Below are 24,684 nucleotides of genomic sequence, written 5' to 3'. Positions count from 1 at the left end.
TCATTACGACTAAAAAATAGGGAGTGAAGAGGAGGGATAAAGGTGAAGCAAGTGAAGTTTGCTGGGACAAGTCTATCCAGGGCCTTTTAATTCAAGGTGGGGAGTAAAATTTTCTATGGTGTTTAAATGGAAGTTACTTAAGAATTTAAAATTCTGGAAAATGACACACTATGATTTAAGGTTTTTAAACTATATGGGGAATAAATTGGAAATAGGCCGGAAAAAAAAGTTTTGGTAATGTATAGTGAACGTGATTAACACCACTGAATTATATATCTAAGATATGGCTCAAAGGGGAAGTTTTAGGTTGTAAATATGTTGCTGGAACAATTTTTTTTATTGTATGACTGTACTACACGGACAGTGAACACTAATGTAAACAGGAGAGTATATGGGAACACTTTGTGCATGATCTTTCTGTAAATCTACAACTTCCCTAATAAAAAAGAAAAGAATGAGAAACCAGCAAGAGGGGAGTGAAAGACTATTGCAGTTACTTAACAGGAAGATGATGGTGGTTTGAATGAGGAGGCTGACAATGGAGATGAGGAAAATTAAGCATAATATATATATATATATTAAGCTTATATAATATATAATAAGCTTATATATAATATATAATAAGCTTATATATAATAAGCTTATATATATATATATATATATAGGCAGATACAAACCATAGAACTTGCTGATGTTGGTGGTAGGAGAATGAGAGAAATCAAGGAATTCATCCAGGTTTCTGACTTGAGCTATTAGGGGGATGAAAATCAAATATTAATTTGTAATGTGTGCAATTTGCGTTACATGTGAGACATAAAAAGTTGATGTGACACTTCAGAAGTTCTTTACTAAATGCTCTGTATATTCAACAGGGTCTCTCCTCTCTGGCTCAGAGGAACTTGAATAATTCACAGCCCTGGTGAATTAAAATGCTTATAATATTGAAATGATCCTCTAGTCTTCAGTATGACTTTTTGCCTTAAAACCTACTTTAACACTAAAACAGCTGCACCAGCTTTCTTTTAATTAGTGTTTGTGTAGTATATCCTAGTGTATCTTTTCCATCCTGTTACTTTGAACATTTTGGTATCCTTGTATTTTAGGTATGTCTATGGTAAGCAGCACATAGTGGTTTTTTTTTTTTTTTCCTGTTAATTCAGTTTGGCAGTCTTCCTTTTAAATGATGCAAATAGTTCATTCATGCTTAATGTAATTACTAATATATTTAGATTTAAATTTACCAACACTCTTAGCTATCTATTTGGCTCACTTGTTCTATGTTCCTTTTCTCTTCTTTCTAGAGTTCTTTCGGATTATTTTTTATTGGTCCCTTTTCTCCTATGATAGTTTGGAAGTTTTGTGCTCTTTAATTCTTTTAGTAGACCCCTAGAGATTACAGTATCTTTGATTTATCAAAATTAATATCACCTAGTATTTGTACCCTCTTACAAGACAATGCAAGGACTTTAGTACAACTTAGTTCTATTTTCCATCTTCTAGGCTTTTGTACTATTGCTTTCAAGTTTACATTGATATATTTTTAACCACACAAGATACTATTGTTTGTTTTCTACAATCACTATTCTGTCAGACCTACCTACATATTATATTTACCCTTTCTACTGCTGTTTATTGCTTTCTGCATTTCTGTGCTTCTATCTGTAATCATTTTCCTTCTGCCTGAACATTTCCCTTTAAAGGGAATTTAAAAACAATTCCCTTTCATTTTTCTGAAAATGTCTTCATTTCATTTTCATTTTTGGAAGATACTTTCACTGTATAGGAATCCAGGCTACTGGTTTTTTTTAGCACCATGAAAATATCATTCTATTATCTTCCAATTTCTCATTACTATTAAAAAATCAGCTTTTTCTGTCATTAGTTGTCATTAGTTTTCTTATGATGTGCCTAAGTATGTATTTTTTTTTTTAATCTACACTGCTTACAATTTATAGCAATTCTTTTTTTTTAATTGGGGAACATGCTTTTTACTTAGAAACACAGCAGAATACTATTCTTCTCTTACATTTCCATCTTTTGCCCATGAATCCTATTATTGTTTTTATTATTAATTTTATTTACGCACACTCCATATACACTCAACATATACTCCCCCTAACTTCCACCATCGATTCCCTAGTAAACACTAATTTACTTTCCATCTATGCAGATTTGTGTAGCAATTACTGAACCAATGAATTAAAAGGTTTTATCAACCTGGGAAAATTGTTCAGTCATATCTCTTCAAATGCTGTTTTCACCTCATTCTTTATATACTTTCCTTCTATGATTCCAAAATATGCATTTTAGAATATTTCACTGTTTCCTTTATGGCTCTTACAACCTCTCTTTATTTTTCATCTTTTAGTCACTCTGTGTTATGATCTGGATACTTTTTCTTATTTAACTTCTGGTTTACTAATTCTCTCTTTATCTACATAATCTGCTATTAGACTATCGTTTGAGTTCTTAAGATTTATTTTCTTTTGTTTTATTTATAGATTCTCTATTTGTTTCATTTGCATAGTTTTCCATTCACTGACAAAATTCAAAGCCTGTTTTTCTAAAGCTCCTTAAATATACTGGATATTTATTTAAATTTCTATGCTGATAACTATGTTATCTGGAACCACATAGTCTGTTTCTGTTGTCTGATTCCTAATCTTAGTTTTTATCATGTTGCCTTCCCTCCTCATGAACCTGATTATTTTTTATTGTTTATCAGACATTTGAAACTCCAGAGATTATTTATGTTTGCAAAGGACATTAGCAATTTTGGATTATATGAATACAATTTCACAGATGAAATGATTTGAAGCTGGGCTTTAGCCCTGTGAATGCCAGTATTTTTCTGATCTACCATTGTTTCTAGGGTGTATTTCCTTGAAATTTCGATCCAAAAAATGTATTTCCCAGGGCCCCCATCTTTACTACTTCTTGCACTCTAATTTTTATCTCCTTACCTACAGGAGGCTCTCAAAAGCTCTGTTCAGTTTCTTAGACATTTAGCCACATTTTCTGGAATTTCCGTTAAGAGAAAGGAGAACACAGGTGATCATCTATCTAGATTTCTTTCTTTTCCTAGACTTTGGCTTTGTTAATAGTGTTTGTATTAGTCAGGGTTCTCCAGAGAAACAGAACAGGAGATATACATTATGAAAATATTACAATATTTATTATAGAAATTGGCTCATGCTGCTGTGGAGATGAACAAATCTAAATTCCACTGAGCAGGTGGCAAGCTGAGAATGCTCATGAAAGTTTTAGCTGAATACCCCAGGAGAAGGTGGCTGGCCTGAAGTAGAGATGGAAATTCTTCCTTCTGATTGCTGAAATCATCACTTCTACCTTTAAGGCCTTAGGTGATTGTAGATATAATCAGCCAGAGATATAGTCAACTTACTGAATATTTAAATCCATGAAATACCCTCACAGTCTCACAGTATCAATTGGACATCATAACCTAGCCAGGTTGACACATGAACTTAACCATCACAGTCCACCTTTTGTCAACTTGGCACCCATAAGTATCTCCTTAAATCATGCTTAATCTCTAAATAAAAACAACAGCCCTATTTTCACCGAACAATAGCCAACCATCCTGTGTACAACTGAAAATACACTAACTCTTTCCCTAGAAAAGGTACAAGTATTTGGGTAATATTCACTCTTAAAATTGGCATCCTATAAATTAAATATTATGACATAAAGTTAATATAATTTATAAGATAAAGGGATAAAGTAGAGAAGAAAACAAAAATATTTGTTTTATGTAAATATAGGAACATATCATAATAAAACAAAAAAGAAATATTCATAACCATTACAGTTCTTATTTCTGTAACTAATCATATGGTCATAGCTCATATTTATAATTGCCTTCTTCCACAACCATTCCATAGTCCCTCCACCCTCAGCAAGCACTTCAGCTGGCTGTGGTTCTTTGCCTGGTGGGGTGATCCAAACCTTCATTCCTGCGTTTTCTGGGACATTAGTAGGCTTGCCTGGATTGCAATTTCCATTGACTTTAATCAATGGAAATTAAGGGAATGGTAGTACTAAGAGATGCCCTAAGGGATCTCCTGTATTCCAGGCAAATTCTTCTTTATCACCATTGGGTAGCAGCAGTACTATTTCTATTGGATAATCAGGACTTACCAGTAAGGTAATTCCCTTTTTTGCCTGTTGATTCAGAGGCATGAGGAGCCCAAAGAAGCCAGTTGGCAGATTTAACTTCCAGTTCAGTAGAATCATTATTGTATCTCCTGGTGGAAGCACTCTTCCTTTTGGAACTAAGACTTGTAGACCAGTAAATCTTAAAGTTGTGCTACTTTCATTTCCACCTCTTGATTTCTGGACCCATGAATGCTGGCTATGAGAGAAAGCACCATGGAGTGGAAGCCGATGTAGAGCATATACAGCTTCCTGGGGAACTGCCCCAGCCCTGCACAGTATTGCCACCTAATTTGTGCCTTAACTGAGTCTTCAAAAGGCCATTCCACCATTCTATCAATCCAGCTGCTTCAGGATGATGGAGAACATGGTAAAACCAATGAACTCCTTGAGCATGTGCTCTTTCCAGTATTTTTCGTTTGCCATGAAGTGGATTCCTTGATCAGAAGCAATGCTGTGTAGACTACCCTGATGGTGGATAAGGCATCCTTTAAGTCCATGGATTGTAGTTTTGGCAGAAGCATTGTGTGTGTCTATTCCAGTTAAAACATATTACTGCTCCTTCCATAGATGAAAGTAGTACAGCATAATCAATCTGCCACCAGGTAGCAAACTGATCACTTCAGGGAATGGTGCCATGTTGGGGACTGCATGTCAGTCTCTGCTGCTGGCAGAGTGGGCACTATTGAGACAATATCTTTCTGAGTATTTTACAAGATAACCAATGAATTATGAGGGTTTTTGCTTTGTCTCGGGAAAACACAAACTATTTCCAGACCTTTGGGAACCCCATAGATTGTTCCTTTTATTCCTTTTAAGTAGTTCCTTTCTTAATCTTGGGTAGTCTCCTCATAGACATCCTCTTATAATACTCAGCTGAAGACTCAGGAGAACTTTCTTAGGACTCCAGAGCTCTCTCTTTGTGCTTATCTTTCTTCTCCAGTATTCTGTAATGCAAACTCTGTTTTGGCATTCTTATATTCCTATTTCTTTCCTTAACTGAAGGAAATTTCTGAGCTCTGACCGAGTTTCTGTTCTCTGCTCTGCAGCCTGGGAACTCTCTCTAGTCAATAAGCTAGGGCAATCAGGGATCCTCTCATTATCCCCCCTCTTGAGGACTCCTGGGCTGCCAGGTGCCCAAAGTCTGAATCCCATTGTTCCATATATTTTGTCCATTTTTTTTAGTTGTTTCAAGGCAAGAGGGTAAATCCAATCCCCGTTACTTCATCTTGGCTAAAAGTGTTGTGTCTTCACTATTTAGTTACCTCTCCAGTGCTTTTGTGCATGATTTTTATGTTTTCCCAGCTATTTCAATTGTTTTCAGTGGGAAGGTTCATCCTGGTTCTGAAGTTCCTTGCCTCACTCGCCATGATAGCCATCTCCCTTCGCTCATCTTATTAAGTATACTGCCTAGTTCATCCCATGGTGTAAACACATTAACTCTCCTTAGCTTGTTTTTATCAATTTATTTCCTCCTTAGTTCTACAGTCAAGAGTTTTATCAACCCATGGGTTTTCTCCTTCTGATATTTCTCTTAGCACATAGCCTCTATGTAAACAGAATCACATTTGTCCTCTTGAACTCCAACTTCTGATATCTGTGCAACCTCATTTTTCCCTTTCTACTACCCTTCATTAATAAATATTAATATTAATAAATGTACACTTATTAAAAGAGTTTACTATAATAATAATTGTATGTACTTTATATGACATATCTGATTTTGATCTATTTGCCTCTTCCTCCATGTCTGTATTATACCTTATAATTATAAATATTATTTGTACTGTAATCTCCATTAACATCACAGAAACCTAGAATGTACCCCAATTCCCAAGGTCCTTGACACCTCCACAAGTAGAAACGAGTTGAGTAGGAGAGTGAAATGTATCCCTTTCCCACCAATACCAGATGACAGCTTGAGAACCTCCTTAGTGCATGAGCCATGCTTTCTCACTTAGGATTCTGCTCACGTGATCTATAGCTATTTTCACAATTTCATTTACATAAGTGATCCTTCTTTCCAATTACCAAGGCTCTATTTTAACACTCCTCTTTTACCTCAGTAAATGTTATTCCTGTATGAAGCAAAAGAAAGTCATAAACCCAGTTCCAAAGCACATCTTTCATTTCCATATCCACCCTCAAACACTCTAAGGGGTATTTATTTCCATCTCTAAGGACATTTGAGAAAAAGTAACATTATAATCCAAGCTCGAACTCTGATGAGACCATTGTTTTATAATTCTATACTCAGATGAGTTAATTTGGACCACATCTTGCTGGGGAAGATTCTTTTTTACCTATTTTACAGACAGGCCTCGGTAGTCTACCTCAAGACTTCTTTCATCTGGGTCCCTCTTTAGTTATTGCTGTGTCTCCTAAAAAATTGAGGGAATTGTTGGGGTGTCACCTTCTTGCAAATGGAACGAAGTAACAAGCCATCATCCACATTAGAGAAGAATTACAAAGAGAAACAATCTAAAAAGGAGAATGGACTCAAAAAAAGGGGAAGAGCAGTCCCAAGTCAGGGGAACTTTTGACTTCTTGGTTCTTCCCCTCTGAGAGAATCACCTCCTAACTCAAAGGCCAAACGCAGTCTCCCAGCTTCCAGAATGAGGTGGAGGGTAGAACACAGGAAAAAGCCTTGAGCTCCCTCTAATGCTACTTAGAGTTATAATTTTATTGGATTTTTTCTGATATTTAGAAAATCTTTTCATAGCTTCTTCCCTTCTCTTCTCTCTCATTTTCTTCTGAGGAAATGGGGGAAAAAAAACAAGAGAAATATAGTACTCAGGGATGACCAAAAAAAGGGGGAGGGGGGGAAGAGGGAAGAAAGTAGAAAGGAAGAGAAAGAAGAATGGAGACAGAAAGAGAAAGAGAGGCAGGAAAAGAGGGAGAGAAAAGTAGAAGGAAAGGAAAATGGAAAGATGGAAGGAAACTAACATTCCCAAAATACCAATAATGTTTCAAAAAATGTGCCAAGAGCTCTGTATAGTTATGTGATTAATGCTCACTATAATCCTATAAAAAATGAGTCTTTATTCTTCCCACATTATAGAAGAAGCAACTCTACCTCCAAGAAAGAAAATAATAATGATTTTGTTGATGCCAAATTAATGTTTCCAAGGCTAGACAATGACCAGAAGTTGACAATTCCTTAAAAAGGTAAGTGAAAATTCAGGATGGAGGTTGGATGGCAGATCCTGGAAGGATAAATCATGAAAGATGTAAAAAAGTTGGAGGACCTCTGGGAACTTTAGGAGACTAGTGAAGAAGCTGGAACTGATAGAGTGTATCCAGAGACATAGTCAGTGGGTGGAATCCAGAGTATCATTGAATTAGGGGTTGGTTGCTGAGAGCAAAGTGCTTTGAAGGAAAATGGAAAAACAAACTAAGTCAAGAAAAAAAGACCCTCCTTTTTCCAGAGACCAAGGGAACTAGAGAATTCCTTAGACTGGAAAGTGGAAGTGATCATAAACCTGTGACAGAAGGATGCAGTGTATTTGTTCATTCAATTAATATTGCCTGTGTGTGTAATGACATGTGCTATGCACCATGCTATAAAATGAGCTATGTGAAGTATCCCACTTAATTAGTAAATGAAATGGAGAAGGGCCTAAAATTCAAAAAGATACATTTAAAGTAAGTCACAACTGAGTAATATGAATCAAACTTCTTTATAATCTTTATCTCCAAATTATTTCAGATTGTAGTAACTCTGTTTGTGAACTTAAAACTGTTAACTGAATATGATCTTAGATAACTTTCTGCATTATAATGAGGATTATCAGTATAAAAGTCAAAATAACTCTAAAGGGCATTGTATTGTAAAATTAAAAATGATTGGAAAAAAAATTGTCATTACAGAACTCTTCCCTACTGTCAAATCAACACTCAGAATAACTGAATATGTTATTGATTCTTAGTTAGGCTGGTCATTGAAGCCATTATCCTGATCCACAAGGTGTAAAAAGCAGTGATGTATTGATGGCCAATGAAATCTCAGACACATATTCATGTGTAATTAAAATATCATAAGCAGAAGTCAGTTGTAGACCTTCAGGTAAAATAACTTGGAGGTTTGGTCAAAAGTGATCTATAATTTTGGAATCAACTGAAGAGGCTTTGTAAAAAAAAATACTGATAGGTAAGCATGAGTCAAAAGGCAAGCCCATATTATTGGAGCAAGACAGGATGGTAACTGAGTGAAGGGATGTTAAGAAATTAGAGACTAGAAGTGCTAGCTCAGAAAAATAACTGGGCATGAAAAACAGCAATCATCTAACAAAAACTGACTAGCAAGCATGAAGCACAAGGTAAAATTGGGAAAGTTTCTGTTTTAGAATGAAATACGCCTCTATCTGTGTCTCTAGAAGCACTACCAGTCTAAATATGTTTGCTAGATGTAGAAAGTTTTTGACCCTAAAACACCAACATTTAAGTGTGCTAGAAGAAAAGGATATAAGGCAAAGAGAAGGAGGTTACAGGAATTGTCAGCTCCAAAGATTCATCAAATGGAATATTGGAAGAGTAGATATTTAAAGGTAAATATGTTTAGGTCCAGCTTTAGATGTTGATGTCTTCCCCATTTCTCTATCTCCACCCTACCTCCCAGGATTCCATCATTTTTTATATTACTGCTTTGACCCTGGGAAAACATTGGAAAAAGTAAGAAAGCAAAGGGAGGTGTAATGTTTATTGAGCACCCACCTAGATGAAAGGCACATTGCTGCTTCATTACATACATTGTCACATTTGATTGGCAAAGTAACCCATTGGATGAGTTTTATAATCTCCATTTCAGAGTTAGGAAATGAAGACACAGAGGAACCTCCTTACTCTTGCATAACTTAAAATGAATAAAGGTTTTTGGTCCCAGGTCTATATAAATCCAAAGTCAAGCAGAAGTAATATGGCCTGTGCGTAAATTCAAACTTATTCTATATCCAAGTATGCCTAGTTCCCAGAAAGCCAATTAAGTGATATAGGTTCTATAAGCTTTGGATATTCAGGGAGGATGCAGACTAAATGTGCTAATTCAAGCTTACCTGGAATGTGGGGGATATGTGTGAATTCAAGCTTACCTGGAGGATATGTGTTAATTCATGCTTACCTGGAATATGGGGGATATGCATTAATTCAAGACCTATCTGATACTCAGATAAAACACTTAAAATTCTAAGAAACTAACAAAAAAAAAGTCCTTTTGCATAAAAGCACCATTGGACTTCCCACTCTCACATCCTCTGCATAAAAGGGACCCAAAAATCCTATTTAGGGTTCAGTTTTTATTAGGACAGAAGTCTGCCGAGCCTGGCCAGCTGTTAATAAATCTTCCTTTTCAGATTCTCACATCCTGACCTTCACTACTGCAATCAGCCAACTTCTCTCTGCTACAGCATCTCTAAAGGCTCATCCAGGATATGCTGAGAAGGCCGGAGGTGGCAATAGTTGAGTTTCCCTCTCAGATGTCTCTGAGAAGCCTGGCAGAGCCTGAGTGAACCCCAGTCTGTTAGTCCAGAAAGAGGTTGTGGACTCTGCCAGAGCCCTCCCAGAGAAACTGGAGGCACCAGAGGGTTCAAAAGAGACACTGAGAATGAAGCAAGGAGCTCTGAATGCCAGATGGGTAAGACCCCCCTGGGGACATAGCGCAGGAAAAGCCTAATTCTGAAAAACAAGGAGGGGAGTCTAATCAATTCTTAAAGAAGACACCAGTACTCCTGAGGAGAAGGGAGGAAGCTGTCTTCTCTAAGTCTGAGAAAGGAATGGAAAGAGGGGTGGGTGTGTGCATGTGATTGTGGAGAATGAGTGAAACGCAGAAATACACTTCTGCAAAGCAAGTGCAGAGTCCTGATCCATGGTTCTGTGGCAGCCTCATCTGGTCAAGGGTGGTCTGGAGGGCCTCCCTGCAAAGGGACCCTCTTCTGAGTCAGGGACTTATACCAACCCACTAAGGCTAAGAGGTGCCATAAGTTCCCACAAGGGACACAGGCAGAAACAGATAAAACGAAAGGATGAGTGAGTGTTCCACAACATCGACATAAGGTGGAAACATGGGAAACACACAAAGTAGGACCCCATTAGATTGTATGATGAAAAACTTTCCCCAAGCATTCCATGGAGATGTATACGGCATAAAGCTTAGAATGCTTTGTGAATTAGAATGGCCAACTTTGGCATAGGCTAGGTCCAGGAGGGCACATTTGACCCCCCGGATCATCCATAAAGTCCACGATGTAGTAACTGGAAAACCAAGGTACCCTGACCAGTTCTCCTACATCAATGCCTGGCAGGATACTGTGAGTCAAAGTTCACCATGGTTAGGGAAATGTACAACTAAAGAAGCCAGGATTTGCCTAATACAAAAGCCCAAAAGCGCTGTCCCAGGAACCAGGCAAACAAGCACTGTGCAAAGGGTCCAGAGGAAATGAACCCCAAATCCATGGCCAGACAAAAATGACCTCCCACCACCTTACACAATTGCTCCTACTGCGCAAATGCTGAGGAGTGGGGATGAGCCAATTTTCCTGAGCAGTGCTTCCCCATAGCCATCTCTGCCACCATCCTCCCTAGGAAGTGTTTCCCCGCAACCTCTGCAGCTGTTGCCACCACCATCCTACCTGGGAAGTGCACTCCCACTGTCCCTGCAGCCATCTGTGCCACCATCCTCCCTAGGAAGTATGTCCCCGCTGCCTCTGCAGCTGTCTCCACTGCCACCCTCCCTGAGAAGTGCATCCCAGCCACTCCCGCAGCCATTTGCCCCTGGCAGTGCAGTGCTGACCATGAATCAGGAAGGAGTTTCTGAAAAATGACAACTCAGACCACGGGGAGCCCCAGGCACAGGTGGAGCAGGGAGAAGGGCTGCTTTACAGTTGCCTCTCTGTGAAGCCTCAGCTCCAATTTATTATGATGCAGATGGCCAGATTCAAAGAGGAAACTGAACATTCATATACCAACCCTTCACTACCACGAACCTCTTTAACTGGAAAAGCCACACCCCATCACACTCGGAGAATTCTCAGGCTATGACGGTCCTCTTCCAGTCCATCATACAGACCCACAAACCCACCTGGGCTGATTGTAAACAACTCCTCATGACCTTATTCAGCTTTGAGGAGAGAATGTGAGTCATACAAGGGGCTCTAACCTGGATCAAAAAGCACCCACCTGAGGGAACCCTGGACAGTGACCAATATGCCTGCACACAGTACCCAGACAAGGACCCCAATGGGATCCCAATAACACAACTGGGATCAACCGACTAGAAACTTTCTATAGGGCCTTAGTTAAAGGATTCAGAGCAAGAAGCTGAAAAGCAGTAAACATGACATAGACCACCCAAGTCCTACGGACTCTCGATGAAAGTTCAGCTCAATTCTATGAGAGACTGTGAGGTGTTTCGTGTACACACGCCCTTTAACCCAGATGCTCCTGAAAGCCAAACAATGGTCAATGAATCAAAGAAAACTACAGAAGTTAGATGGGTTTGCTGGTATGAATATTTCCCAGCTCATGGAGGTAGTCACCAAGATTTACATCAACTGCGATATACAAACCAGGAGAGAGGAAAACCAGAAAATGAAAAAGAAAGCAGACCTTCTCACAGCAGCAATAGTTGAAAGAAGCAATGCTGTGTCAAGGAAAGTAAACTGGGGGAAGTGGACTTGGCTCAGTGGATCGTCTACCACATGGGAGGTCCATGGTTCAAACCCTGGGCCTCCTTTACCCATGTGGAGCTGGCCCATGTGCAGTGCTGATGCACACAAGGAGTGCCCTGCCACGCAGGGGTGCCCCGCACATAAGGAAGCCCCAGGCGCAAGGAGTGCGCCCCGTAAGGAGAGCCGCCCAGCGCGAAAGAAAGTGCAGCCTGCCCAGGAATGGCATTGCACACATGGAGAACTGATGCAGCAAGATGATGCAACAAAAAGAAACACAGATTCCCGTGCCACTGACAACAACAGAAATGGACAAAAAGACAGATGAACACGCAGCAAGTGGACACAGAGAACAGACAACTGGGGCGGGGGGCGGGGGTGGGAAGGGGAGAGAAATAAATAAAATAAATCTTAAAAAAAAAAAAAAAGTAAACTGGGAAGCCCCTGCCCCAAGTAAGGGAGCCCACCCCTAGGGCGAAATCAGTGTGTGTACTGCAAGGAAGAAGGGCACTGGAAGCAGGAGTGCCCCAACAGGCCACTCGACCTTGTCACCAGCAAGAAAAAGCATTAGCCAGGAGAGCAAGTGGAACATTGCAAACTAAACCCTGGATTTGCAAAAATTCAGAAGGAAAACCTGCAAATCAGCTCATCAGACTTGCAGGAATAGAGGACTCTGATGGAGATTATTAGGACAGACTGGACCCCTAATCACTTGGCCCTGCAGAGCCTATGGCTGGAGTCCAAATTGGGGGCTGCACCATACATATGATGGTCGACACTGGGGCTCAACATTCTGTAGTGACCAGGCCAGTCAGACCATTCTCCAAAAGACAAGTCACTATCGTAGGAGCAACTGGTAAAAGCAACCAGAAGCCTTTCCTCCAAGCCAGAACCTGTAACACTGGATGTAAAGAAGTCACTCACAAGTTCCTGTATTTCCCAGAATGCCCAGTCCCTCTCCTCGGTTGGGACCTGCTGTCTAAACTACAGGCTCGAATTACCTTTGACACCACGGGGCAACCCTCATTAACACTGGGACCACCAAACCCTCTGAAAATAGTGCTAACCCTCCCTCTGCAGGAGGAATGGAGACTATTCTGCCTCAGTGAAGCTGGCCAATCTACAGCCACATAGCTCCCCTTCAAAGATGCACCTGAAGAATGGGCAGAGGGCAACCCAATGGGGATGGCATATGACATTCCTCCAATTATCGTTGAAATAAAGCCCACAGCCAACCCAGTGAGCATAAAGCAATATCCAGTTCCATGCGAAGCACAAGAAAAAATTTGGTTATGTATTCAGAGATTGCTGAATGAAGGCATACTAAAGGTGTGTCAGTCTCCATGGAATACCCCACTCTTCCCAGTTTAAAAGGTTGATGGGGAATGTCACTCGGTCCAGGACTTGTGAACAGTCAACTCAGCAATAATAACCCTACACGTGGCAGTCCCCAACACTTACACTCTCCTCAGCTTGATACCCTCATCAGCAGTCTTCTTTTCATGCCTGGATCTTAAAGACACCTTCGGCATTTGGATAGCACCCCAGAGTCAACAGATTTTTGCTTTTACGTGGCACAATCCAAGCTCTGGTGAAAAGCAAAAGCTAACCTAGACATGGCTCCCTCAGGGATTCAAAAGTGTGCCCACTATTTTTGGACAAGTCCTGGCCAGTGATCTCAAATCCTTTAAACCAGAAAACCATAACTGTTTTCTCCTCCAATATGTAGATGGCCTCATCCTCGCAAGTCCCACCTGCCAAGATTGTGTTAGTGGAACCCATGCTCTCTTAAAACACCTGCAACAAAAGGGTTATTGGGTGTCCAAAAAAAAAAAATCCCAAATCTGCCTATCTCAGGTCAAATATCTAGGTTATAAAATAGCACAGAGACTCCATGAACTGGGGTTTGAAAGAAAGGAAGCAATCTGTAGCTTCCCTGACCCCAGCACTCATCGAAAGTTGTGAAAATTCCTTGGAGCAGCTGGATTCTGCTGCATTTGGATCCCCAATTTTGGGGTCCTCAAGTGCCCTTTGTATGAAGCCATAAAGGTGGGAGATTATGATCCCCTGCTCTGGGAAAATTTACAGAAAGACACTTTCATCACTTTCAAGCAGGCTCTGATGGAAGCACTGAGCCTCAGGCTTCCAGATCTCAGTAAACCTTTCTACCTCTATGCTCATAACTGCCAAGGCATCACAGTCAGATGCTGAGTTCCTGGCAAAGACCTGTAGCCTATCTATGCAAACAACTGGACACTCTAGCCCAGGGATGGCCCTCATGCCTGCAAGCCATTGCAGCTGCAGCAATGCTAACACTGAAGCCCTAAAGTTAACTCTTGGGCAGCCTATAATTGTTCAGGTTCTGCATGCAGTAATTACGATCTTAGAAGCCAAACGAACACACTGGCTTACTAACAGCTGCCTGGTTAAATATCAAACCCTATTGTATGAAAATCCATCCATCCAACTGGACTCAAAAAAACCCTGCTACCCTACTACCCATCAAGCTGGGGATTCCAACCCATTAACTGCCTAGAAATATTGTAAGAAGTATATTCCAGCCAGCTGGACCTCCAGGACCAACCACTACCAAATCCCAGCATGGAGCTCTTCACGGATGGGAGTAGCTTTGTTCAGGGTGTGACCTGCGAGCTGGATACACTGTAGTAATATCCGAGACCACAGTGGAGGCCCAGCGCCTCCTGGATAACAAAGAGGCACAAAAAGCCAAACTCATTGCCCTCATCTGAGCCCTACAACTTGTGGCTGAGACCAAGGTTAACATCTACACAGACTCCAAATATGCCTTCCTTACCCTGCATGCTCATGGAACCTTATACAAACAAAAAGGACCCATTAACTCAGGAAGAAAGAGCATTAAATATGGCACACAGATTCTGGAACTACTAGAAGCAGTTTGGGAGCCCATCAAAGTGGTCGTGATGACTTCAAGGGACACTAGAAAAACCACAGCCCCATCACTCAAGGAAATCAGAGGGCAAAAAGAGCAGCACAGGAAGGATCCCTATCTGAAAACCTGGCCACTGCCCTCCTTCCTCAACCTCTTAATTATCAGAAACTCCAATATACAATGCCTGCTCTTGTCCCGCAGCCTCTGAATCATATTCAAACCAAGAGAGAGTGGATACTCTCTGAGAATGGGATACAAGGAGCAAATGGGTGGTGGACATTGCCCCATCACAGAATAGTCACACCTTAAATATTAGCCACAACTGTAGTTCAGGGCTACCATGAAAATATAAACTTGGGAAAAATCCATCTTAAAGATGTGTTAGAAAGATTCTTCTACATCCCAAGCCTAGTTGCTCTCACCCATGTCATACGCCAGGGGTGCGTGAAATGTGCAAAAAATAACCCGCAGCAGGGACCCACGGAAGCCCCAGAAGTCCAAAGAATTGGCAATATGCCTCTCAAAGATCTAGTAGTTGATTTCACCAAAATGCCATGATCTGGAAGCTACAAATACCTCGTAGTCCTCATTTGCACCTTTTCCAATTGGGCGGAAGCCTTCCCCATTCAGAACAAAAAGGCTAAAGAAGTGGCCAGAGTTCTCCTCAGGAAAATCATTCCTTGATATGAGCTACCCCTCTTAATTGGCTCCAACAACAGACCCACCTTCGTCTCTGAAATCACTCAAAAGAATGCCAAAGCACTGCACATCCGATGGAAACTGCACGCTGCTTACCATCCTTAAAGCTCAGGAAAAGTAGAACAAGTGAACCGTACAATAAATCTTATATTGCCAAGATTTGCCAAGAAACTGGGCTAACATGGGTGCAAGTACTCCCGAGTGCCTTCCTCCAACTTTGGGCCAGCCCAAACCAAAAGCTAAGCCTAACCCCTTACAAAATCCTCTTTGGGAGCCCCTCCCCAACCCCCCCCCCCCCCCCCCCCCCGCCTTATCCGAGATATGGAAGGGGATCTCAGAGGAAGAGAAAGTTTATCAATAGCTCAGCAAATAATCGACTTAGGAAAAACCCTACAAAACCTGCATCACTGGGTCCAAGAAAGGGCCCCCAATTAGTTTAAGCAGCGCCATACACCCATAGAAGCCAGGAGATGCAGTCTGGATCAAAGACTGGAAATCAGCTCCACTAACCCCTCGATGGTGAAGACCCTACCTTGTCATTTTATCCACCCCCAGTGCAGTTAAAGTAGCTGAAATCATCCCATGGATACACCATAACCAGGTAAAGCAAGCTGCCCCAGAGTCCTGGACCTGTATTCCAGATACCCACAACTCAACCAAACTCATCTTGCGAACGAACAAAACACCAAACCCTGCTCCAGTCACACCCCAGAAGCTGACTGGTCCATGCATGGCTGAAAGTTGAGGACAGAACACCGAGTTCTGCTCCAATCACACCTGGAAGCTGATTGGTCTACTCATAGCCGAAGAGTAGGAATACGGTTTAATTCCCTTTACCATGCCCCTTCGGTTATTTTCCTTACTCCTAGCCCTGATGCTCCCCTGGTCCCAGGTCGGCACCACAGAATGTAAGCCATGGATCCAAGAAGTGTGAATGGGGGCCCATGTCAATGCTATATTAATATATCATAGCCATTACACCTGCAAAAGCCATATAACCCCCTGTCAGTTTCAGGGAATCTCCTATAGTGTCTGTAATGTATTTGGCTATGACCCCAAGCCCCAACCAGTCTCCCATAAATGGGAAATGAGAGGGTTTAATCAAAATGGGGAGCTACTTAACTCCACCTTAATCACTAGCCAGAACCAATGAATGTCCCTCCTATTTGATGCATGTCAAGTTATAGACTCTGGGATACCGTGGAACACCAAATGGAGGGCTCAGCTGGGAGCAGAAACATGCTCATAACAATAAGTATATGTGCACTCCAGAAATGAAAAGTGCAGCCCAAGGGGTGGGGGGAGGGGGGTGGAGTTCTGGTGCAAATACATAGGTGCATACAACTGCCCCTACTGGGTCCTGTGTCACCTGGACCACCTGGAACACAGACACAACTAAACAAACAGCAGTCCTCACCAAAGGAATGGCCCTGACTAACTGTCCATGCAATCAATATAACCCTTTAAACCTCACCATCCTTAACCCTGAATCCTGGCAGACTCAGGGAGTCCAAATGGGTCTCTGCATTGACAGTAGAGGAATAGACCCAGGAGCCTACATCTGGGTTGGGTTTTGGGAACACCCACTCACAAGTACAGCCCACTCTGTGTTCCACTCCTTCTGCAAAGAAATGGAAAAGCCCTTTTCCATTCTGCAAGCAGCAAAAAAAAAAAAAAAAAACTCTTTATAAACCTAGCTGAAGTAGAAGGGGCAGCCTTAAATGTCTCCTTGTGTTATGTATGTGGGTACTAATATGGGAGACCAATGTCCCTGGGAAACTAGAGAATACAATTACAACTAACCATATAATGAAACTGGCCTCCCAGCCATCCCCTGAGATAGTATGTGGCCCTTGCAAACTTCTGTCATAGGAAAATATTGTGCCTCAAGGGCCTGCCTAAACTCCTCTATATCTGTTGGAAACCTAAAATGTATGGGGGGAAATTCCAAAATTAACACTACCAATACAATGGAGCCTTGGGGAACATGGAATGAATCTGACCTCATTCTCAAAAATCATACTTTCCCTAAATTCATAACAGTGTGGAACTCCACCACAAAGGGTCCCTTTATTGCCCCAAATGATCTGTACTGGATTTGTGGAAAAGTTGCATTCTGAGAACTTCCCCAAAACTGGTGTGGTACTTGTATGCTAAGTACAATAAAACCCTCCTTATTCCTCATTCCCTTGGCAGAAGGGAAAGAACTAAGCCAACCAGTGTATGAAAACATAAGAGAAAGAAGGGTTGTCATTACCTGGGGAGGTGAAGAATGGCCCCCTGAGTGAATAATCCAGTACTATGGGCCAGCAACTTGGGCAGAGGATGGCATGTGAGGTTATCGAAACCCTATCTATATGCTAAATCAAATCATCCACTTACAAGCCATGGCACAAATAATAACTAATGAGACTGCTCATGCTCTAAACTTACTAGCCCAACAGCATACTAAATTCAGAAACACTATCTATCAAAACCGTCTCACCCTAGACTATCTCCTGGCAGCTGAAGGGGGAGCTTGTGGTAAATTCAAGCTCTCTAATTGCTGCCTTGAACTAGAAACATGGCCATCCCAAACATGGCCAATGGGTTTAGCCACTGGAAAGGTTATTGATGAAATTATAAACAAAATGGTAAAAATTGCTCATGTTCCAGTGCAGACCTGGAATGGCTGGAATATAAGTAATCCCCTTGGAAACTGGCAGTCAGTAGCCAACAATTTCAAGCTTCTGGTGGGAATAATTGCCTTCCTCATAGGAGGATGCAACATACTTCCTTGCCTCCTCCCTTTCTTTGTAAACAGAATACATACCCTAATAAATGGTATAGTAAAAACACAGACAGCTGCCCCTCTCATGGCTCTATATACATACCAGTCAGTCCAGAGAGATTCTGACAATAGTGATGCTGAAGCTTAACAACCTTAAGCAGGCATCAAAGGGGGGAAGTAACAAGGCCTGTGCATAATTTCAAACTTATTCTATATCCAAGTATGCCTAGTTCTCGGGAAGCCAATTAAGTAATATAGGCTCTATAGGCTTTGGATATTCAGGGAGGATGCAGACTAAATGTGCTAATTCAAGTTTACCTAAAATGTGGGGGATATGTGTAAATTCAAGCTTACCTGGAGGATATGTGTTAATTCATGTTTACCTGGAATGTGGGGGATATGCATTAATTCAAGACCTATCTATAAAACACTTAAAATTCTAAGAAACTAACAAAAAAAGTCCTTTTGCATAAAAGCACCATTTGACTCCCCACTCCTACATCCTCTGTATAAAAGAGACCCAAAAATCCTATTTGGGGCTCAGTTTTTATTAGGACAGAAATCTGCCAAGCCTGGCTGGCTGTTAATAAATCTTCCTTCTCAGATTCCCACATCCTGGCCTTCAATACTGCGTTTGCCTGACTTCTCTCTGCCATAACAGAGGCTGGAGAGGAAAAAAACACTCAATGGAGCAGCATAAAGTTACCAAGAGGAAAGGAGTCAGGAGGTCTTCTGTTCAGTGTCCTGGTGGTTTCAACAATGAGCAAAGAGCATGCACTCTTGAGTGCTCAGGGCTATTCTTCTTTTGCTAATCGGAGTAGGTTCAAACATATGTGACACCTCCAAAAAACAACAAAAGACACAGGAACATACACACAGAAGGATGCTAGTGAGAGTGACTCCCTGGGGAGACAAAGTGTGCATAAGCAAATACTCCGTGTTTTTGGCTTTTCTTTTTTTACTATGCATTATACTTTATGATCAATCACAAATTGATTATTCACAAGGGATAAAGTGTCTCTCTGATAACATGCTACCAACACATTGATATTAGAACCCTGATAAAAAGTGATAAAATGGAAAATAGTCATACTTTGACCTTTTACATGAATGTGGCAATAACGTGATGCTCAATTACAAAAGATGTATTCTTAACACCATTGGCCATGTTTGGGATGTTGAATTCACTTGTCTACTAAAACTTATGGGAAGGGATCATTTTTAAAGAATAATCGCAATTAATGGAATCCATGGATAGATAATTTAATTAAAAAATATTTTTTAGGTTCCCATAAACTATAATTAACATTTATTGAATTTCCATGATGCACCAGGCTTTGCTAGGCCTGTGTTACAGACTAGAACTCATCACCTTGTAGGGAAGACCTACGTAAACATATTAAATCACAATTGGGCCCATTTTTTAATGGAATATTCATGAACACTTTAGGAACAAAATGAGGGCAAATTCCCAAAATGTTCAGGAATATTCCCTTAAAATGGGTTCATTTGTCCTATGAATTTTTAGAAATGAAACAGGACTCCTCACAACTTTTAATGTCCTCATGTGCTTTGTGAATCTCAAGAGGATTTAGCACGAAATATTTTCCAAACTTATTAGACCGATGAAACCTTTCTTCAAGGAGCATTTTTATGAAAATGACACAGAAATTCTGATGATAGGGATAAAATTAATACAAATGGCTAAAAAAAAAAAAAAATCCAACATGGAATATGATAAATATACTAGGAGTGCGGACCGTCGCTGTGAATACCCAGTTACAGCCCATAAATTACAGAAGAGTGTAGAAGGAATAAAGACTGACCTCCGGAGTTTGCAAAATTCCCTTGGCGGTGCCAATCCAGTCATTATCATCAAAGAAAGCAGTCTCATAGCTCACAGGCATTGGATGTTGAAAAGCCAAAAACATCGTCAAACTGCACCACCACCACCCCATCGCTATAGCAACCCTATCCCTATTTTCCGATTGTAACAACTCTGGTTTAGCAGCCTTTTGTTCAAGTCCACGTTATTGCCCAACTATTGCTCAAGCTCCCAAAATGAAAACAGCAAGAGCACCACCTGGTGGCCACACCAATCGCTGGTGCCGTCTCTGCCTGTTCCGTGCAAAGCTAGGTGACAAGAATCACAAGGTCATCCAGCGACAAGTATCCTGATTTTCAGGAATAAAAGCACCATGATTACATACCATTTGAAAAGTAATAAACTTCCATTCCTATCTCAATGTGAAAAAAAGTCCAGTGCAAATTCTCAATTAAAAAAAAGCCAAAACAGGAAAGTAGAAACTAGAGTATGGAAAGAGAGTCACATATAGTCTTCACCTGAATTTCTGGAAAATAAGTCTCCTTACAGATTCTTTTCCTAGATCTACTTTAACTGCATTTAGCACTGTCAATGAGTAGTAAGTAAATACATAATATGTCGCTTTAAAATGAACGTTTAACCCAATATCCACAAAGGGAAAAAAAAAACTGACTATAGAAATATTTCGGGGTAGTTTGCCAATTATGAAACAGCAGTCTAGAGAGTACAGTGGAAGGTTTTCAATGGTGGGGAATGAACAAAAGGCTGACTGCAGAGAGCAAGGTGAAATTGAGAGCTGAAGAAAAAGATAGTGCCCCAAAAGACATTTTTGAGCCACAGTTGAAGTCAAAAGCTCTCTAAGCCTTCCCAGTCATATAAGCCCATAAATGCCTTTGATGCTTAAATTTGTTTGAGATGAATTTCTATCATCTGTACCAAAAGAATACTTATGAACACATTATTGTACATTCCATTACTGATATTTCATTTTTAAATTTCTCATCTTTCATTTTTCCTCTGTGTTCTGGGAGAACTTTTCAAGCCTATAACTCACGTGACTTTAAAAACCCTCTCAACTGGGAGAGAATGGCCTATTCAACAAATGGTGCCTGGAGAACTGGATAGCCATATGTAGAAGAATGAAAGAGGATTACCATCTCACACCTTATACAAAGATCAACTCAAGATGGATCAAAGACCTAAATATAAGAGCCAAGACCATAAAGACCTTAGAAAGCAGTGTAGGGAAACATCTACAGGACCTTGTAATAGGAAATGGCTTCATGAATATCACACCAAAAGCACGAGCAGCAAAAGAACAAATAGATAAATGGGACTACCTCAAAATTAAAGCCTTCTGCACCTCAAAGGAGTTTGTCAAGAAAGTAAAAAGGGAACCCACACAATGGGAGAAAATATTTGGCAACCATATATCTGATAAGAGACTTATAACTTGCATATATAAAGAACTCATATATCTTGAAAACAAAAAGATAAACAACCCATTTAAAAAATGGGAAAAAGATTTAAACAGACACTTCTCCAAAAAAGAAATACAAATGGCTAAAAAGCACATGAAAAAATGCTCCAAATCTCTAGCTATCAGGGAAATGCAAATCAAAACTACAATGAGATACCATTTTACTCCCATAAGATTGGCAGCCATGAAAAAAACAGTAGAATACAAATGCTGGAGAGGATGTGAAGAAAGGGGAACACTCATCCATTGCTGGTGGGAATGCAGAAGGATCCAACCATTCTGGAGGACAGTTTGGTGGTTTCTCAAAAAATTATCCATAGATTTGCCATATGACCCAGCAATACCACTGCTGGGTATATACCCATCAGATCTGAAAACAAGGACACAAACCGATATATGTACACCAATGTTCATAGCAGCATTGTTCACTATCGCCAAAAGTTGGAATCAATCCAAATGTCCATCAACAGATGAGTGGATCAATAAAATGTGGTATATACACACAATGGAATACTACTCAGCTGTAAGAACCAATACACTACAATCGCACGTGATAACATGGATGAATCTTGAGAATCTTATGTTGAGTGAAGCAACCCAGGCATTGAAGGACAAATACTATATGACCTCAATGATATGAAATAAGTTAACTGCCTCAGAGAGCTAGAGTCTGGAAAAGTGGCTTACAGGAAATCGGGGGGGTGGAGGAAGGATGTGAGTTAATGTCTGCAGGGGTGGAATCTGTGATGAGCTGGCGGTAAGTATGAGCACAAAGAAGGGACAAAATGGGGGCAAGGGGTTACCTTCGGGTGGGGTTTTCTGGGTTTGAGGGGGGCTGGGGATGGGAAGAGGGGTAATACTGTCTAAGAAATAGGTGGGAGGGAGGGGCAACATACGAACATGGGAGAGTGTCAGAAGTTCGTTGAGAACTAAATGTTGAGTAAAACGTATCAAAGTATAAGTAGGAGGGTTACCTGGTTAGGACGCTCAGGGGGTATGGTCTGATGCGAGACGGACTCCGGAGGGAATAGCTGAAGGCTCATTTTGCCAAGGTGGGTTCTACCATTGGATGGGGTGGACCCATATCCTGGGGAAGACTAATGCCGTCGAATAGAGAGAACTGTATCTCTCGTGAGAAAGGACGGCTCCCAGGGCATTAGTTGGCAGGCGTTGTGGGCCCTAAGGGGAGGGGAAAATGGATGTGGAATGGATGGAACAAAGGTAAATAAGGGGGCAAAAGAGGAGTTATGTGAGAGTACACGAGGATGAATATAAAACAGCTAATATTACACCAAAAACATATAGGGGACGACAGACTAATAATGAAAACCATAAGACAAAACATAGGATAACTAAAAAATTTAGAAAACTGTACAACCTAAAGTATGGACCACATAGTAAGCACAAATGTCACCTTGTTTGAAAACTATAGTTTCGGAATCTGTACATCAGTTTCAGGAAATATGATATGAATAAATTAAAAGATTATTGCTGTGGAAGGGAAAAGGTTTTATGGTGGATCTGGGGAAATACTGTATATTGTATATATGAATTTCGGTGATCTAAGACTCTTCTGAAGCTGACATTATGTTGGGATTCACTTTACGGGAAGTTTTGGATCACAGAGTGGTTCAACAATGGCAGCGGAGGAATACTGATATGGGATGTTATTGACAGGATATATATGGTTGACAGGGAGTTATACAGGGCATATGCCCAGGGTATATGGTAATGTCTATATATACTCATAGTGGAAACAATTAAAAACAACAGCTGGGGGGGTACTGGGCTCCTGGCCGGGGGGTCACTGTTGTGGGCCCTGGGAGAGCAGTGGCAATCCTCCAGGTGCAACGGCAAGAACCAGGAAGGAAGGAGGGCCCAACAGTGGGCTCTTGATACTAATGGCTACACTTTGAGCCTATACACCTGCAATAAGAACAAGGCCTAGAGTAGCATTGTGCCTGGGGGTTTCCTCGTGACAGCCTTCATGTTACTCAAATGTGGCCACTCTCACAGCCAAACTCAGCGTGTAGATGCGATGCATTCCCCCCACTGTGGGACACGACACCCGGGGATGAGCCTCCCTGGCACCGAGGGATCACTACCACATACCAGCTGAAGAAGCAACTAGAAAATGACCTTGAATTAAAGATTCAATGTAGAACAGCAGAATATACCTGTCTACATATAATAACATGACTTTGGGAAGCTGTTTGACCTAATGTAAGGGGGAAATGGAAAGGAGAAATGAGATTATAAGGCTGTGAGTCTCTAAAAAAGAGTCTGGAGGTTGTCAGAAGGAATACCCCTATGTACAACTGAACAGAGTCTAAGAGACAGATAAGGTAGATACAACCCCAGGTATTGGTTCTTTTGAGGGATAAAGAGACCCACGGGTTCTATGGTCATGGCAGAAGGAGTTCACTGCCATGACAGATGGCCCTTCTTTGGAGCTGGTGTTTCTGCGTGATGGAATTGGACTCAGAGGGGATATCTTTTCACAAGACTTGCATGCTACTTTATTGGAATTGTAGTTGGTGCTGGGTTTAAGATATATGTAGGGGATTTGAATCTCTGGACTGATAATATGACACCCAGGCCCAGAGCCTCAACAGACTTCAGCTCCTACACTTTGATTTATTGGATTTACTCCACTCAGCTAACATGGAGTTGAAGAAGGTAAACCACCACAACATGGAGTCTAGAGTGTCTACAACTGGAAGCGGGAAGAGTGCATCCAGTACCCATGTGGAATCTAAGCCCTCACTTGACATAGGTGTGCAATGGACACAACCAATCCAATGTCCACAGAGAAAATGTGGAATTGGTGTGGGAACGGTAGCCATGGTGGCTGCTGGGTGTGGGGAACGGGAGGAAGAGATGAGATGTGGAGGCGTTTTCGGGACGTGGAGTTGTCCTGGATAGTGCTTCACGGACAATTATGGGACATTGTAGATCCCCCCAGGGCCCACTGGATGGAACATGAGAGAGTCTGGGCTATGATGTGGACCATTGACTATGGGGTGCAGTGATGCTCAGAGATGAACTTACCAGGTGCAATGGATGTGTCATGATGATGGGAGAGAGTGTTGCTGTGGGGGGAGTGGGGGGCAGGGGCAGTGGGGTTGAATGGGACCTCATATTTTTTTTAATGTAATTATAAAAATA

The sequence above is a fragment of the Dasypus novemcinctus genome, chromosome 25 (genome assembly GCF_030445035.2).
Source record: "Dasypus novemcinctus isolate mDasNov1 chromosome 25, mDasNov1.1.hap2, whole genome shotgun sequence".
Taxonomy (NCBI): domain Eukaryota; kingdom Metazoa; phylum Chordata; class Mammalia; order Cingulata; family Dasypodidae; genus Dasypus; species Dasypus novemcinctus.
Note: the sequence above shows the minus strand (reverse complement) of the source record.